This window comes from Lycorma delicatula, chromosome 10, assembly GCF_047948215.1.
Source record: "Lycorma delicatula isolate Av1 chromosome 10, ASM4794821v1, whole genome shotgun sequence".
NCBI lineage: Eukaryota > Metazoa > Arthropoda > Insecta > Hemiptera > Fulgoridae > Lycorma > Lycorma delicatula.
In genome coordinates, this window is record NC_134464.1 from 108,775,400 (window position 1) to 108,794,059 (window position 18,660).

Sequence of the window (18,660 nt, forward strand, 5' to 3'; positions counted from 1 at the left end):
TTTTAATTTCCAAAATACTAATTTAATTCTGTAAAAAAAAAGAGATTGTATAGAACTTTGCCACACCTAATCAAATCATGCAACTACCACCCTCAAAAATAATTGTATTTAATATTAATGTAATCTTAGTTAAATATAAAAACAATCAAATAGACAAACTCACATTTGACTGCAACTCACATCACATTGAGATTTAATGTATTTTATAAATGGGTCTATCTTCTCAAACAGCAAATGCTTTTCCAGCTCTAACAATGACGGTCGATCATTACCTCGGAATAATTCCGATATAGTCCAATTCCCTGACTGAAATTTCATGGTAATTTGACCTCCAGATCCCCTTAACAAACATAAAACAATTAAGTGTCTTAGGGCGGGCATTTTATTAATTTAGAAAACAAAGTTTAATTTTGTTTAACAATCACTCTTTAATTCCAACTTGTACTGTTTAACACACCACACACCAAAACCATGTAAAACACCATACCATGGAAAGTTTTCAAAGGAGCATCCTTTGAAAATGGTCCATGGATTCCAAATTTTTAAATTATATTCCTCAGTTTGTGCATTATTGTGGTCATGTTGACCATAATCTTCTCCAAACATGATTATCCAACATTATGTCATTATCACTCTCTTCGGGTAGTGATCCAATTGTTCTGCTTGTGGTATTGCAATTGAATTTTATTAAATTCAATTCAAACAACATTGATAAATTTAATCAACAACCTTCAAGGTTAAATTTAGTAAAATTCAATTGCAATATCACAAGCAGTACAATTTAACTTCAAGCTTAAATTTAAAACATTTAGACTAAGAGAAAAATAAATGATAAAAACATGATAATCTGTTAAAGAAAGCTTAGACATTGGTTTGATCTCAGTATTACCTTCATATTTAAAATGGTCAATTCCTATTCACTTATTGCTAAATGATACCAACCTAATGTGGTCTAGAAAAACAAAATGATAAAGGTACAAGAGAGATATACCATTACATGAGCAAAATAATTACTATATTGCCAACATTGCAGAGTTGTTTTGTACTCATCTAATAAATATGTTTTTATGTAGAACTATTTGAACTGAAAATAGTAATGAATTCTTTGAATTTATCTAGCAGTGGTTCACCATTATAATTTGAAATTGTTTCTAACTTAAAGCCAAGTAATTAGGCATCATCCTAAATACATCAACATGTTATTAAGACCAGTTTTATTCACATCCATCGTCTTCAGTATGTTTATTTAATACAACAATAAATATTTATTTTAAATATTACAACATTGAATTCAAAATTCTTCATTACTTTTAAAATAAAACTTTTTTCAAATAATTTAGAACTATTTCATTAATATATTAATAATGAAATCTTAAAATCATATTAATTATAAAAAACAAGCATGTAAAATATCATTCTTGGAGATTTAATCTAAAGATAATTAAATTAAAGAATGTTTTCTTATAATAAATATATTTTTTAAATTTATAAAATGCCTAAAGATTTTCCACTTATCCTTGAAACTCCTTTCATTATCAGATAAGTACGGCATTTAAAATTTATGCAATATTTCTTTCAATATGTTAAAAAAAAAAAATGTAATCAATTACAAATATTATAATACACCTTGAAAACTACCAAGAAAATAAAAATTTTTTTCCAAAAATTATTTTAACTGAAAAAAATTTGGAAATGGATACAAAATGAAATTTATATCTCAAGAAAGTTATATTATTTAGATGTAGTTAGTATAAAGTCATGCTATAATGAGACTGACATTTAAAAAGTTATTTACCTGTCGGTTTACATTGAAAAAATTATATAATTTAGTTATAATGACATTGCTATACAAAATAAAAGTGTAGTACCTGAATTTATCAGTTTATCTTGGTAATTTTGTGATTTATTGAGAAAACTTTTCCAAGTGTCTTTAAATGCAAACACCTTTACAAGCAGTGAGTTCTACTGGTCAACACAGAATTACACATTTCATCTCCAACCAATTCCTTTACTTGTAGGTGAACAAAAATCACTTCTTTAATTTTTGCTTCACTTATGTTTAGGAATTCCTGCCTTATGCACATGGATTCTTGACTGTTATTCATAGTTTTTACAAAATTTTGTTATTAATCCCATTTTGATATGAAGTGGCAGTGGAATTATTTTTTCTGGTTTAACTAAGAGAGTTATATTATGATATGTAATGTTTATGTTTTGACTTAAGTTATTGATTCATGGTTGACAATTAATTAATAGGATTAAAAATATATACTGAGCACATCAAGTAATCATATAAAATAAAAAAACACATGAGAGTCATGTATCATATAATAACCATTTTCAAAAACTTAGGGTGATGGAAAAATTCTTACTTCAAATTCATTTTCAGCTTTAGAAAATAGATTGATTGGTTTCATGTGTCACAAATTAAGAAAAAAAATTGTGCTTATCAGTGTTTTGTTTTTTATTACCTCTTCTAATATTTTTTTAAGTACAATTTTATTCTTTATTCTGAAGTATAATTGTGATTTTTCTCTCCTTTATAGCATTCATTACGTTGATTTGAAACTTAGGCGCTTCATTATTTTTAACTTTTAACTAGTCATTTGCTACTCCACCTTTCCCACGTCTTATAACCACTTACTTTCTTCTACCATCCATTCCAACTAATCTCATGCTACTTAAGTTGTCCTATCTTTAATATTGTAAATTCTTTACTATAAATAGGAACTATAAACAGAAGTTTAAGAGTTCATCTCCTTATTTCTTTTAACCATCAGAGTAGGACCTAGAAGACCTAGCTAGATGTAGTGATAAGGATTAGTTAAGTTGGAGAGTTTAAAATATGTAAAAAATAGGTTATCAAGGTCATCCCCACCAACAACAGGCAACAGGAGGTAGGAGATAGGAGGAATCACGAGCTCACATAGGCAGGATTGCTAGGTCCCTGGGAGAGGTCTGTTGTTCATTGGGAACTTAAGTATTTACACCTGCAATGCCATTTCTTACCTAATTTTTTATTTTGTATATTCAAGATTGTTCTTTATACACATTGAGTATTTAAATAATAGAGTCATTTAAATAATAGGCTTTACTTAAATTCAGGCTGTTAATATTATTCGAAGTGGGCAAAAGTAACTTCTCAACAAAAATTACAAATTAACTCAAAATTAAATTTTTTTCTTTAAGTACAATTTCAGTCAAAACAGAGTTAGGTTTTCAAAATAATATCTTTTAAATGCTGACCTCTTAAGCATTCACAAGTCTAGGCTCTTTTGACACATTTTGTACATTTAAAACCAATATTTCTTCAGGTATTGCTGCTATTTCGGCTCAAATGTTGTTTTTTTAGCTCTTCTAAATTTTGTGACTTATTTACATAAACCTTTTCTTTCAAATAGCGCCAAAGAAAAAAAGGAGTAGTCAAATCTGTTAACCTTGGAGGGCAACAAAAATCTAAATTTCTTGAAATTATTCGATTTCCAAACTTTTACCTAAGGAACTCCATTGTGCCTCTGCTGGTGTGAGCTGTGGCTTCATCTTGCTGGAACTAGGCCTTTTTGACATCACCTCCAAGATCGGGAATGAAAAATTCCTCAAGCATTTGTTTATATCTATCACTGTTCACTGTCACTGAAACACGATTTTCTTCAAAAAAATACAGCCCGATGATTCTTTTGAGAAACAACACATTGCACCATAACTTTGTGGTTTTAAAGTACATTCAAGTGTAACTTGACGTTAACGTGTGATTAGCAGTACTCCCAAAAATGAGCATGTTGTTTGTTGACATAGACATTAAGTTGGAAATAGGCTGACATCCAAAAATTAGGCAAAAAGGAATTGTCAGTGTTGATAAACTACTGGCGCAGGATCCACGTGTAATGCAATTGTTCAAGTCCATTTTATGGGCTAATTGGATTTTGTAAGGAAACATTTTTCAATCCTTGTGCAATATTCTGTGTCATGATGTTTGATTAATGCCCAACTGAGTGAAAAATGTCCGTGATAACATTGTGGCAGCCTCCAATACACTGTTTCTAACAGACTATACAAATTCCAGTCTATTCAAATTTCATAACCGATGCACAGATGGCTGCCTCAGAAGTTGATTTCTAGTTCTATAAAACTTTCAAAATTTTAATACTGTTTCAGAAATACTCCTCTGACTTTCCAAGCACAAAATTACAATGTGATTATTTTTATTCTTTCTTGAAGGTTGTATTTTTACCGAATTATTCTTGTTTATAAGTTTAATTTGAAATAAAATTAATATTTACAAAAAACATTGTAAATTTTTTTCATAATTAGTGAGTGATCTTTGGCCCATCCATTTAATGCTTTACCCACTGTCTAACAGTTTTAATGCTTTCCTTTTACACAAAGATTGAAGTATAAATCTATAATCTGGAGTTAAAAACAAAACTTCTATCAAACCTTTACATGGTATATCAATAGAAATAAACCTACTTTAATTTTTTGATTGTTTACAAATTTTAGAACCAAGTTATTTCAATTGTATGAATTATGTTTGCATGATGTAAATGATTGTATGTTGTAGACATTTTTGAATATTGTTATCAATCATTGTGTATATCCTTTTATGGCATTATTTGTATAAAATGTGTGTGCTATACAGCCTGAATGCAAAAATGCTGTACCATCATATTCAAAACTTGGTCACTGACTACAAGTTGAGTTTTCATGTCATTAGTGTGGTCTTAGTTTAAATGTTTCTAAATTCAATTCTTAATATTTCTTAAAGGAAGTTAAAAAAAATAAAAACATTCTTTAACCAATCCTCTTTTGTTTATTTCATATTTATTTTATTTTAAATAAGTTGATAATTGTTTTGAGAACAATATTTATCAATTTAGAACTGATATAATTAATCTGTCTTCTGTATAGAGCGAGTTTAACCATTTATTTCTACAGGAATCTCTCAGTACATAATGATGTCACTGTACACAGCTAAATTTGTTTATATTTTTTTAATTAACTGTAACTTTTTAAGCATAGATTTGTACGGTTGTTAATACATTAATTTTTTTAAATAACTGTGGGTTGGATGTTATCTATGTTTCTTCATAATAGCTTTTATAATGTATTTTTGCGTGAGAAACAAGTTTTATAAATATCTATCCACAGTTTTACCATGTATGATAATTCCATATTGCAAAATAGATTGAACAAAAGCTTCATAAATAGTTTTAAGATAAATATTTATAGTGCTACATTAATTTGTAAAATTTGTTTACCATAAATTTAAGTTTATTACATATGAATAGTAGTACATTATTTATTCCATCTTAAATATTCATTGATAATAACTCCAAAGTATTTAGTGTGACTAACCTCTTCAATACAGGGCATGAATGATTACACAGACCAACAACAACAAAAAAATTTGGAATCGAAATAGAAGTAGATGAATTAGAATGTATTTTTAATGCTGAATATTACAATGAAATCAGTTTTTCTTCATCACCCTCAGATTTTTAGTTATGACTCTAAAATATTGAGAACTTATAAAATAATAGAATACAAAAATATAGAAAACACAAAATTTGGAACTGAAAAGGCAGTAGGTGTTTTAATTTACCCCAGGAAAGGAAAATGTTGTCAATATTTTACTATTTTACCACCTCTACACATAAAACTAAGCCTGATGAAGAATTTTAAGTAATTTTAATTTTGGCCTGATGATTTAAGTATTTTAGCTGAGGTTTTTTCACAATTAAATGAAGCTAAATTAAATTATTTAATTTGGCTTATTAATTAAGCCAAATTAAATTATGCCAAAACTAAATCCTAAACTAATTTAATTTTCCCTTTAAACTTAGATGATATCAGCGACGAACAAAGTGAAAAGTTCTATCATGATATATTGCAGATGGAACAATATTATCAAGGCAGGTGGGATATATCTATAATGAGCAATTAGTGCTGGATGGTAAAAAGACAATACTTCACTCAACACCAAAGGAAAATAAGAAAAAAGAAATTAAGATAAATGTAAATGTCTGCAAAATAAAGATAGTAATTTTAATTGTAATTAATATTTTTATATTCTATTATTTAAGAAGTTATTTTTTTTGACCTGTTATCATTGCAGTTTAAATTCTCATGTAATTTTAATGTTATTTATTTGTGGTTGATGTATTAGCTGAGAATATCATGTATTTTGTCTTATTAGAATTTAAACTGAAGATGTCATCAAAATAATTGCAGTATAATCCTGCAAATGATAGAGTAGAACTTTCCCCGCTGTATATCCAATCTCAACAAATCATTCACGTACAGTAAGAATAAAATAGGCGAGAGAAGACAGTATCTTGTAGGAGGCCGTAGTTGGTTTAACTGTCTTTACATGAATGATCTTCATTCATTATTATTTATAACCAGTTCTTGAGATAATTTCAAATAATTTACAATTTTTTCTAATTAACTTAATTTGTTTGTCACGTTTGTTTAAACAGTCAGTGATTATTCTAACAAATTCAATTAAGGTGTCCTCCATTCCTCTATATTCTTGAAAACCATATTGATTGGGATCAATTTATCTTATGTTTCAATAAAAAATAGTTTCACTAGTCCAGATTTTATTACTTTTTCCATGACTAAGTTGAGAGATTTGTAGTTTTCTGATTTTTCATGTAGCCTGTCTTAAAAAGCTTTTATTTAAATGTTTTAAATGCTTTTAAGCTACTTTAAATACTTTGGTTATACCCCCTTTTCAAAGCATTATAAATGATAAATAAGGATTCCTATGTTCTAAAATACTTTACGAGTTATGGCTAGTAAAAGATTTCACTAGTCATTTTCAACCTTTGATAAACTATTCTAGTTATTTCACTAGTCATTTTCAACACCTTTGATAAACTATTCTAGTTATAATTAATCTTATTAAATTTTTATTTTACTATTCTCATATTCTTTCACTAGCTATAACTCGCAAACAACACATTTTAGGGCATGTTTATATTAAACAAAATATTAATGTTACATATTTCACCAGCAAACCAATGAAATTTTACATTATTTTTATGAGTAGAATAGGTTATGAAAGTCCAGGGAGAATAAATTTATTTTACAATTCTCATAATCTTTCACTAGCTATAACTCACAAACAAAGCATTTTAGGACATGTTTTATCTTATTAAATTTTTATTTTACAACTCTCACTAACTATAACTCGCAAACGACACATTTTAGGACATGTTTATATGAATTTCCATGAGTAGAATAGGTTATGAAAGTCTAGGGAGAACTTCATGATACAGTGAATGTATACACTATATATGTGTGTGTGTAGAGTGAAGCGGGCTTCACGCTCTACACGTTCATGAGCGTGAAGCCCGCTTCACACTACACGTTGCCAGTTCCAGTTTCAGTTTCTGTCAGATGGTGTGCTCATGTTTTAAAATTTTAAAATATTACCTTAAAATTAAAAAAAATAAAATACCAGAATTAATAACAGCAGCCAATATTTATTTGAAAAAATTTCATTAATTTTTATATAATATTACACAAATTTACATAAATTTCATTATTACTCTGATTTGATCCTGAAGTATATGCATATTTGTTCATTTTCCTGTAATAAAAATTAAGGTTATAATTAAATTGTTATAATGGTAAAAAAATAAATCAATAATTACACATATTCAGGGACTAAAAATTTATACCATATACAATTTTAAATATTTTTTCATTACAAAAGATAAAATATATTTTTATAAATCAGATGAAAGAATCAAATTTCATGTATTTGGTGAATCTACTTTGATAAAAGATCAAATTTTTATATATTGTGTCCTAATCTTTCTTCCTGCATATATATGTTATATAAGATATCTTTATTTCCCCCATACGTAGACAAACGTGAATGAAAAAATAACATTTTTAGTGCTCTAAATTACACACACACACAGACAGACATAATTGAGATAATTGCATGTGACGAATAAAACTACAAGAAAACCTATATTTACATTTTTTTTTTGAGATCCCAATCAAATTGGATGTGACAGAAGATATCTTCTCATCTTTGGGGTCACCCAGGAAGTGTAAGACAATTCCTCTCCTCTTCTTAATAAAGACACTCTGCAATCCCGCTCAAACTGGAAGCAACTGAAGAATCTTCTCATCTTGAAGGTCACCCTGGGAGTGTTAAGACAATTCCTTTATCCTACTCAAACTGGAAGCAGCTGTAGAATCTTCTCATCTTGAAGGTCACCCTGGGAGTATAAGACAATACCTTTCATCTTGTTACTTAAAGACATCCTGCAATCCTTCCTCTTTAGATGAAAATTGAAGATACAGTTGTAATGAAATTTTAAATCTGAAAAAAGTTATTTAAAAAAATTATATTGCATTTATGTAAAGAATTATTCATAATGTATGATAATTTATGCTTTTCATTCACAATTCTTTCACATTTACTTTTGAGTAGCAATTTTATATTGAATAATATTTTATATTACATACTTACATATGTACCAGAAAGAAAATTGTTAATAACCTGAAAAGAAATTTTGTAAAAAATAAAATAAATATATATTTTTTTTTTGTAAAAATAATATAATAATTATTAAAATAAAATTATGTAAAATACAATATAATAATTATTATATAATTTTTATTTCATTCATAATTCATTCACATTTACTTTTTAAAAGAAATTCCATCGGTTAATTTGTTTTTTATTACATTCTTTTCATTTGTACCTGAAAGAAAATTATTCATAACCTGAAAAAATTGGTTATACAATAAATAATTAATATATTATTAATTAATAGCAAATTTATATTGAATAATTTGTTTTTATATTTCATTCATTACATATGTACCTGAAAAAGAATATTAACCTGAAAAAAGAAACTTTGTTAAACAAAAACATAAAATTAGTTGACGTACAATCTACTTTTAACAAATATCTATATTACGAATATAATTTTTATATTGAATAAGTTGTTATGTTACATTCTTTTCATATGTACCTGTAACAAAATTTTTAATATCCTGAAAAATGAAATATCGTTAACCAAAACCATAATATAAGTAAATTGTTTGCTTTATTATTAATTTATAGTTTTACCATATTAAACATTATTTATATTACATTCATTTTATATGTATCTGAAAGAAAAATGTTAATATCCTGAAAAAAAAATTATTAGAAACTACTATAAGTATACATACACTCTTTGCATTTATCGATTTATAGAGTATCATTTATATATCAAACAATTATTTCACATTTACATTAAAATTCAATTATATATTAAATAATTTGTTTTACCCTGAAAGAAAAATTATAATATCCTAAAAAAAGAAATTTTATTAAAAACTGCTATAAGTATACATACACACTGCATTTATTGGTTTATAGAGTACATTTTTATTTCAATCATAATTCTTTCATTTACTTTTAATAGCAATTATATATTACATTCATTTTATATGTACCTGAAAGAAAAATGTTAATATCCTGAAAAAAGAAATTTGGTTAAAAAAAGACTAAGTATACGTACACAATGCATTTATCTAATTATAGTTTATGATTTTTATTTCAATCATAATTCTTTCAACTTTACTATTAATAGCAATTTCATATTAAATAATATTTTATATTACATTCATTTTATATGTACCTGAAAGAAAAATGTTAAGGTGCTGAAAAAAGAAATTTTATTAGAAACTACTATAAGTATACATACATTATATCATAATTCATTCTCATCTACTATTAATAGCAATTTCATATTAAATAATTTTTTATATTACATTCATTGTAAATGTACCTGAAAGAAAAATGTTAATATCCTGAAAAAAGAAATTTTATTAGAAACTAGTATAAGTATACATACATACGTATATCTTAATTCTTTCATATTTACTATTAATAGCAATTTCATATTAAATAACGTTTTATATTGCATTCATTTTATATGTACCTGAAAGAAAAATGTTAATATCCAGAAATAATAAATTTTATTAAAAACTGCTATAAGTATACATACACTCTGCATTTATTGGTTTATAGAGTACATTTTTATTACAATCATAATTCTTTCACATTTACTTTTAATAGCAATTTTATATTAAATAATTCTTTATATTACATTCATTTTATATGTACCTGAAAGAAAAATGTTAATATCCAGAAAAAATAAATTTTATTAAAAACTGCTATAAGTATACATACACTCTGCATTTATTGGTTTATAGAGTACATTTTTATTACAATCATAATTCTTTCACATTTACTTTTAATAGCAATTTTATATTAAATAATTCTTTATATTACATTCATTTTATATGCACCTGAAAGAAAAATGTTAATATCCTGAAAAAAGAAATTTTGTTAAAAAAAATCTAAGTATACGTACACTTTGCACTTATCAAATTTTCAATCATAATTCTATCACATTTAATTTTAATAGCAATTTTATAATAAATAGTTTTATATATTACATTCATTTTATATGTACCTGAAATAAAAATGTTAAGGTGCTGAAAAAAGAAATTTTATTAAAATAATTATTATACGTAGACTATTTGCATTTATCAAATTTTTATCATTTTATCATTTCATCAGTTTATCATTTTATTTAAATCATAATTCTATAACATTTATTTTTCATAGTAATTATTAAATAATGTTTTATATTACATTCTATTTATAAAACCTGAAAGGAAAATGTTAATATCCTGAAAAAAAAAATTTTATTAGAAACTACTATAAGTATACATGCATAAGTATATCATAATTCTTTCACATTTACTATTAATAGAAATTTCATATTAAATAATTTTTATGTATTACATTGATTTTATATGTACCTGAAAAAAAAATGTTAAGGTTCGAAAAAAGAAATTTTATTAGAAGCTGCTATAAGTATACATACACTCTGCATTTATTGGTTTATAGAGTACATTTTTATTACAATCTTATTAATTACCAATTATTTTTTATATTACATTCATTTTAAATGTACCTGAAAGAAAAATGTTAAGGTGCTGAAAAAAGAAATTTTGTTAAAAAAATTCTAAGTGTACGTACACTTTGCACTTATCAAATTATAGTTTATGATTTTTATTTCAATCATAATTCTATCACATTTAATTTTAATAGCAATTTTATATTAAACAGTTTTATATGTAGTTAAATAGTTTTATACATTCATTTTATATGTACCTGAAATAAAAATGTTAATATCCCGAAAAAAGAAATTTTATTAGAAACTACTACAAGTATACATGCATAAGTATATCTTAATTCTTTCATATTTACTATTAATAGCAATTTCATATTAAATAATTTTTTATATTACATTCATTTTATATGTACCTAAAAAAAAAATGTTAAGGTGCTGAAAAAAGAAATTTTATTAAAATAATTATTATACGTAGACTATTTGCATTTATCAAATTATAGTTTATCATTTTATTTCAGTCATAATTCTATAACATTTATTTTTCATAGTAATTATTAAATAATGTTTTATATTACATTCTATTTATAAAACCTGAAAGGAAAATGTTAATATCCTGAAAAAAGAAATTTTATTAGAAACTACTATAAGTATACATACACACTTTGCATTTATTGTTGGTTTATAGAGTATCATTTTTATTTCAATCATAATTATTTCACATTTACATTAAATTTCAATTATATATTAAATAATTTGTTTTTACCCTGAAAGAAAAATGTTAATATCCTTAAAAAAGTAATTTTGTTAAAAACTGACTATAAGTATACGTAAACTTTGCATTTATCAAATTATAGTTTATGTTTTTTATTCAATCATAATTCTTTCACATTTACTTTTAATAGCAATTTTATATTAAATAATTTTATATATTACATTCATTTTATTTGTACCTGAAAGAAATATGTTAATATCCTGAAAAAAGTAATTTTGTTTAAAACAGACTATAAGTATACATACATAAGTATATTATAATTCTTTCATATGTACTATTAATAGCAATTTCATATTAAATAATTTTTTATATTACATTCATTGTAAATGTACCTGAAAGAAAAATGTTAATATCCTGAAAAAAGAAATTTTATTAGAAACTACTATAAGTATACATACATAAGTATATTATAATTCTTTCATATTTACTATTAATAGCAATTTCATATGTGTTACATTCATTTTATATGTACCTGAAAAAAAAATGTTAAAGTGCTGAAAAAATAAATTTTATTAGAAACTACTATAATTATACATACACTTTGCACTTATCAGTTTATAGTTTATCATCTTTATTTCTGTCATAATACATTCATATTTTCTGTAAATAGCAATTTTATGTTAATTTGTTTTTATATTACATGTACCTAAAAGAAAAAGGTTAATTTCCTGAAAAAAAAATTATTAAAACCTACTTAAGTATACGTACGCTCATTACCTTTATCAGTTTACAGTTTATCTTTTTTATTTCTGTCAGTGCTTTCACATTTACTGTAAATAGCAATTTTATGTTAAATATTTTGTTTTTATATTATATTCATTTTATATGTACCTGAAAAAAAATTATTAATATCCTAAAAAAGAAATTTTGTTAAAAACATACTGTATACTTTGCATTTATCAATTAACATTATATAATTTTTATTTGTTATTCTATCACATCTACTTTAAATGGCAATTTTATATTTTTATATTACATTTTTTTTTATATGTACCTGAAAGAAAATTGTTAATATGCTGAAAAAATTTTGTTACAAACATACTATAAGTATACGTACACTCTCTGCATTTATGAAATTATAGTTTATAATTTGCATTTCATTCATAATTCATTCACATTTACTGTAAATAGCAATTTTATATTAAAGAATTTGTTTTTATATTATATTCATGTTATATGCACCTGAAAGAAAATTGTTAATATCCTGAAAAAAGAAATTTTATTGAAAACATAATAGTATATGAACCCTGTTTGTATTTAATGCACTTTCTAATGCACATTTAATGCTCTTTTTTTGTAATGCACTGTAGTTCATATTGGAAAATAACATTTTAATTTTTTATTTAATATATTACCTGAAAAATCTTTATATAACCTGAGGAGTGAATTTAATACAAAATACATTTTTATCATAATATTAAATACAGAAATTATATTAGATAATTAACGTAATTCATATACTATTTTATTAATAATTTCTACATTCATATTTTTATTTTCAAATTCATAAAGTTTCAACTGTCTTAATTTCAATCATAATATGCATAATTTAATATCAAATGTTTACCAATCTAAAATTCAATATATAGTTTTCAAAATTCACTACATAAATAAAACCTGAAAAACACTTAAAAATTAGTAAGAAATGACGATTTTGATTACTTTAAAAATTTACTTAAAATAGACGTGTAGAAACATAAATGTGTACATTTGTATGCTTACTCACCCAAGTAGAAATTTCATAGTAGTTGACTTATTCTAGATTGCAGTATTCAACATATCCTTTCAACTTTAATTAAGTACATGTCAAGACATTATTATAACTTTATGATAGATTTAAATAAATGATTAAAATATAATTTTTATATAGTTACGGTTGTTATGAAAATGAACTTTATAATTTCTATTGTTATATTAATAATAAATACAATTCTTTAATCCTTTTTTTTTTGTTTGATTACTAATTGGGTAAACGTGGAATATTACTTTTTGTTTACTTTTGCATAATTCCCAGTTACAGTCTGTAGAGTCTGTAATGAAAATTTCACAAACCTAATTATATTTATCAAATAGATTTTTTTTTAACATGATTACAAAAAATTTATGATCTAAAATCATTCATAAAGCAACTGAATTCTTCTTTGGTAGTATTATTTAACTGTAGTAATTTTATAATCAAAGCAAGATTAAACCTTCTTCCAGTTTTGTTTAAAGCCACTTCCAATATTATTATATTCATCTTTTGTTATATAATCTCATTAAAAGGTTACATAATTTTAAGAATAACATTGAAATTTATACATTAGGAGTGACTGACAGGTCTAGTTTTTACAGGATAGTAATAACACCTAATTGTGCACAGGAAATTAAGTTCCTGAATTGATCTATAGTGGTGGTTTTCCAAGTCTGGTGTAAACTCCATTGTGGTATTCTCCATTCTGAACGATTCTGAGCAGGGCCGGATTAAGACCTGTAGATACCCTAAGTACTTAAAAACTTTTGGTGCCCCATATATATATACTTGGTAAAGGGCATACATAAAAATTTATTTATCTTTTTTTATGGTTTCAAAGTTTATTTACAATCAGTTACATTTGTATTAATCTTGAACAAATAGGACCATGCTCCTAACAATCACATTATAAGGAGTTCCCAGCAAGACTTCTCAAAAATTACACACTAGTATTACAAAGAAATTTTGTGGCGAGCAGTGCATATACTAATTATGAACAATATTTAACACCTAACAGTAGAACAAGTGAAAGCAAAATAAAAGAAATCATTAATAGCAAGAAAAACGATGAAACAATGAAAAGAAAAAGAAAAGAACGTGCAAAAATAAAAATTGAGATAACGCACAACAGTACTCACAACTGAAGTTAAACTTACGACATTATAAGAGTCACTAAGGTCCAGAATGTGTAGCTGTTTTAATCTTCTAATGTTTTCCCAATTGTCCATGAGATTCAAAGTTAAGTGATACATGTGATTAAGTCGCAGTTCGTACTTTAACTGAAATGAACTTCCTCCCGGACATATTGTAAACCTAAAAATTCATGTATTTCACTGTTTTTTGCGAACCAAGGTGCCTCTGTTTTATACCTCACTAGTTTATATTGAAACCGCTAAGATTTCGACACTGGACTTGTTTGCAGTACCCCAAAGTTGGATCCCATAGGTCCAAACTGGTTTTAGAATTGTTAAGTATACAAGGATAAAGTATGCTTAAGATAAAGATAATTAAGAACCTCTGCCCAACAACCAGAACATTTCCTTGAACTTCATCAAAGGCAAAGATGAACACCCCTGACTTGATTTTGAAAAATGTAGGCAATACCTGGTTATATTTTACCTGAGGAAAAAGTTGCTCTAGGTAACAGCATACAATAAGGTTGAGGAAGGCTCACTTCAATATATACAAAAAGGCCAGAATGCCAGTCTTTGTCAAGGGCCTGTTGAATGTCAAAGAAGGTTGCCGAACAGTGATTTTCTCTTCAGTGTTTCTGCTGATTACACTCATGAGTCTGCATGTTTGCTCTATAGTGGAATACCCACAATGGAAGCCAAATTTATAGTCAAGAATTACATGGCCATGCTCCAAAACAGACCACACCCTCCTAAGGAACAACTTTCTATAAAACAGGTAAGGCTAATTGGCCTGTACGAAGCACATCATGTTCTGTTTGCCTGGTCTTGGGACCATGAGCATTTCCAACTCTGTTGTCTGGAGAATTCCATTAAATAGGTGTGTTATATATACGCGATGGATTGAAAAGTGACATAAAGAGCATTTTGTTTGTGACTAAATCAAATCCAGGGCTCCTTAGTGAGGTTTTCCCATCTTGATCACATGAATAACTTCAGCTGTAATGAAAGGTTTAACAGGAAAACCCACAGGGATTGGGCTATCTAAGAAACCAAAAATTTCTTCCTCATGAAGACTTTGTATTTCTTTTGGTTGAAAGACATTGCTCAAGTATGTGGAAAATATCTCAGCCTTCTCCTTATCACTCTTAACCCAAGACCTATCAGATGTTTTCAAAGAGGATGTAAGGATGGTGGTTGACGGAAGCTCCTCTTGGCCCTCCACAAGGAATAACTGTCTATACATAAAGGTGATAGACTTTCAAAATAATACTTAAATATCTCATTCTTATAGCTTTGTAATAGCTGTTTCAACTTACGAGCGTTCCTGTTATTGTTGTATTGATGTCCTACCCTATCGGCTCTCCTGTACTGTTGCCACCTTCTCCTGTGTCTCCTTTTCATAGCAATAAAGACTAACACCTCCCTCGAGTGAACTGTATTCGTTTGACCCTCACGTTTAACCTCCGGTATCAATTGTCGAGCAGCCTCCTGATAACTGCATCACGTTATCGATATCATCAAAGGATCTCAACCGAACAGGTATTACCAACTCATCCCCAATCCAGCTATGGTACGAATTCCAGTCTATCCTGTTATTATGCAGTATTGGTGGCACCGCCTTCTTAATTACTAATGTGATGATAGTGAGCAAAAAAACTAAGTATTCAAAAATTGAATCAAAGTTGTTATCAATTTTGATGTATATCCGCAAAATTCCCATGAATACAAATAAAAACAAAAAGATCAATGATCTTATTAGGAACTGACAGCCAGTTGGTGGATTGCATTCTGGAGATCACATTAAGACGCGATGCTAAACGCAGTCCAAAGTCCTGCCTCTTGGTGAAATTAGTAGAGATCCCCAGAAAGGATACTTAGCATTCAGACTGCTGTGCACAATAAAATGTGAACTTAAGAGTTGAGAAGAAATCAGACAAACTGGCAACAGTCATCAAATGTCAAGGAGGAACTGTCCTCCTTGACATCTGCAGTATATTGTCAGTATAGTGTCTGCAGTATACTGATACTGCAGACACTATAAGCGGTCCAAGCTAATCCTGGATCTCTACTGAGCTCACCTGAATGTGATCTGTTTTGTACTCTGGCAGTTGATGTTTTATGACATCTTGTGATGTTTTATATTTGTACCACGGTTATAGACCATTGTACCTTTATGTGCTCTGCCATTGGAATGGTTAGTACAGTAGATAGAATAACCTCATATACGAAGACAATTCTGATCTGTAAAATGCGTTTCCGAAAGCAAACCAATGTCTAAGGCTTCACTAATGAATAAAGCTTCTAGTTCTTCTTTCCTACCTGCTAGCCCATTAATATTCTATGCTGTAAATCTCAGGAACTCAGCCAACAAACAGAGTTTGGTAAATACTTTCATTAGAAATCCTATTAGGTCTTCTATTTGTTGCATGTGAAACTCTGTATTGAATGTTTGCTTACCTACCTTGTTCTCAGAAATATTCTAGACATCGTGACCAACAGCTGTAGCGTAAGATCTTGGAAGAGTAGAAGCATTCGTGTTTGGATCATCACTCGTTTTCCTATCGATTGATAGAAGGTTACGTAATCCAGATTCAAGGAGATAGCTTGCCTGTCTTGATTTCCAATAGAAGTATTTAGTCTCCTAGTCGATGTAGCTCTTTGTGCCTGTTCTCTCTCCATAATCTTTTTGTAACCCTTACATCCCCAGTAGTTTGCCAGATATGACTACAACGACAATATAGCGTACAAACAGCTGGATGATCCCTTTAAGGACCATTGCGAACTTTGGCGTTTTGTCTCTGGATGTTTTGTTTTCCAATCTATTTCAATTAGAATAATCTATATTTTATTTGCTCTTTATATTTGTACAGCACTTTATTTGTATTTAGCGATCAAAAAAATGTATTTATTTTATCTTTGAAGGATTATTTAATGTTTTAAGGTACTGAGAACCAAAATTAACAGTTCAATAACAATTATATGTTTTGAGATTGAGAAAGATTGTGAAACGTTTTTGCATTTGCTTGCAGGTATAGCAAGTAGGCTACATCTTCCCTAGTGAAGCAAATAGAAACAGTTAATCCCATCTGATGACATTAAATTGAATTATGAAACAAATGAAAGTACAGAAAATCCAAACTACACATACGAAAAGCAGAGTTAGCGGCATATGAGCAAGAAAAAATGCATATGCATGATTAAACTATAAGCACACAAGCATATTTTGGCAATAATTATTCATTTTAAACAGGAACATGCTACATAATCATAATAGAATTAGCAGGTAATACGCATGAAGTTAGTTTCAAGGAAACATCCACAAATAACAAACAAGAGCTAAAAGAGTGGAAAACGGCTGAAAATGAGTATTTTTAAAAAGTTAAAGAGAAATGAATGTTTTCTTGAGCTCAAAAAGGCAGAGCTATATAGTGATTACAAAGTCAGTATTTACCCGTGCATAGAACGGGAAATTCAGCTTTTAGCAATAAATCACTACCAGCAATACATTAAAACCACATAAGACTAATTTAATGTTCGCTACCAGTTAGAATCTTAAAACAGTAATTACAACTTTCCCACAGGGGTCAATATACTAAGTTTGCATGACAAAAAAAAAATTATTTTAGAGAACTTAAAACGATAATCTAGCAATGCAAACAGTTTTAAGAAAATCTTACTCTCATCATTGTAAGTGCTTAATGTCATAACTTACCTTCATAACTCGGTGGTTGAATGTTAATCGGTCCATTATCATTCAATTTTAATGAAATTTTTGGTTTACTGGCAGTTTCTTGATCAGAAATTTTCTCAGAATGTGTTGAAGAGGAAGATTTCCTTCTTTTTTCACTTCCAGCTGATGAAGTCCTAATTCGAGGAGTAGAACGTGTTGTTGAGTGTGGGGTTGGAATTTCTTCAACGGCTGAAATTCTTCCGGAACGATCAAGATGTACTAAAAATGATAATTCTAAGTCTTCAGAAATGTCTTGTTGTCCAATTTCCTCAACTTCTTTATCTTCCGGTGACTGTATATCAATAACAGGTAACATGAAAAAAGAAACTGTTGGTTTTGTTTTAAAA

The 18,660-nt window shown here is 27.3% G+C and overlaps 1 long non-coding RNA gene across 1 annotated transcript; it reads right to left on the reverse strand.

The window, feature by feature from the left end:
- Positions 1–7,482: 7,482 nt before the first annotated feature.
- On the reverse strand, positions 7,483–18,598 carry LOC142331503 (uncharacterized). Its single transcript, XR_012758011.1, has 4 exons — positions 18,296–18,598; positions 13,442–13,745; positions 7,995–8,344; positions 7,483–7,597 (listed from the first exon to the last, which is right to left on the reverse strand). It is a non-coding gene; the product is annotated as an uncharacterized LOC142331503 (long non-coding RNA).
- Between the last annotated feature and the right edge of the window lie 62 nt (positions 18,599–18,660).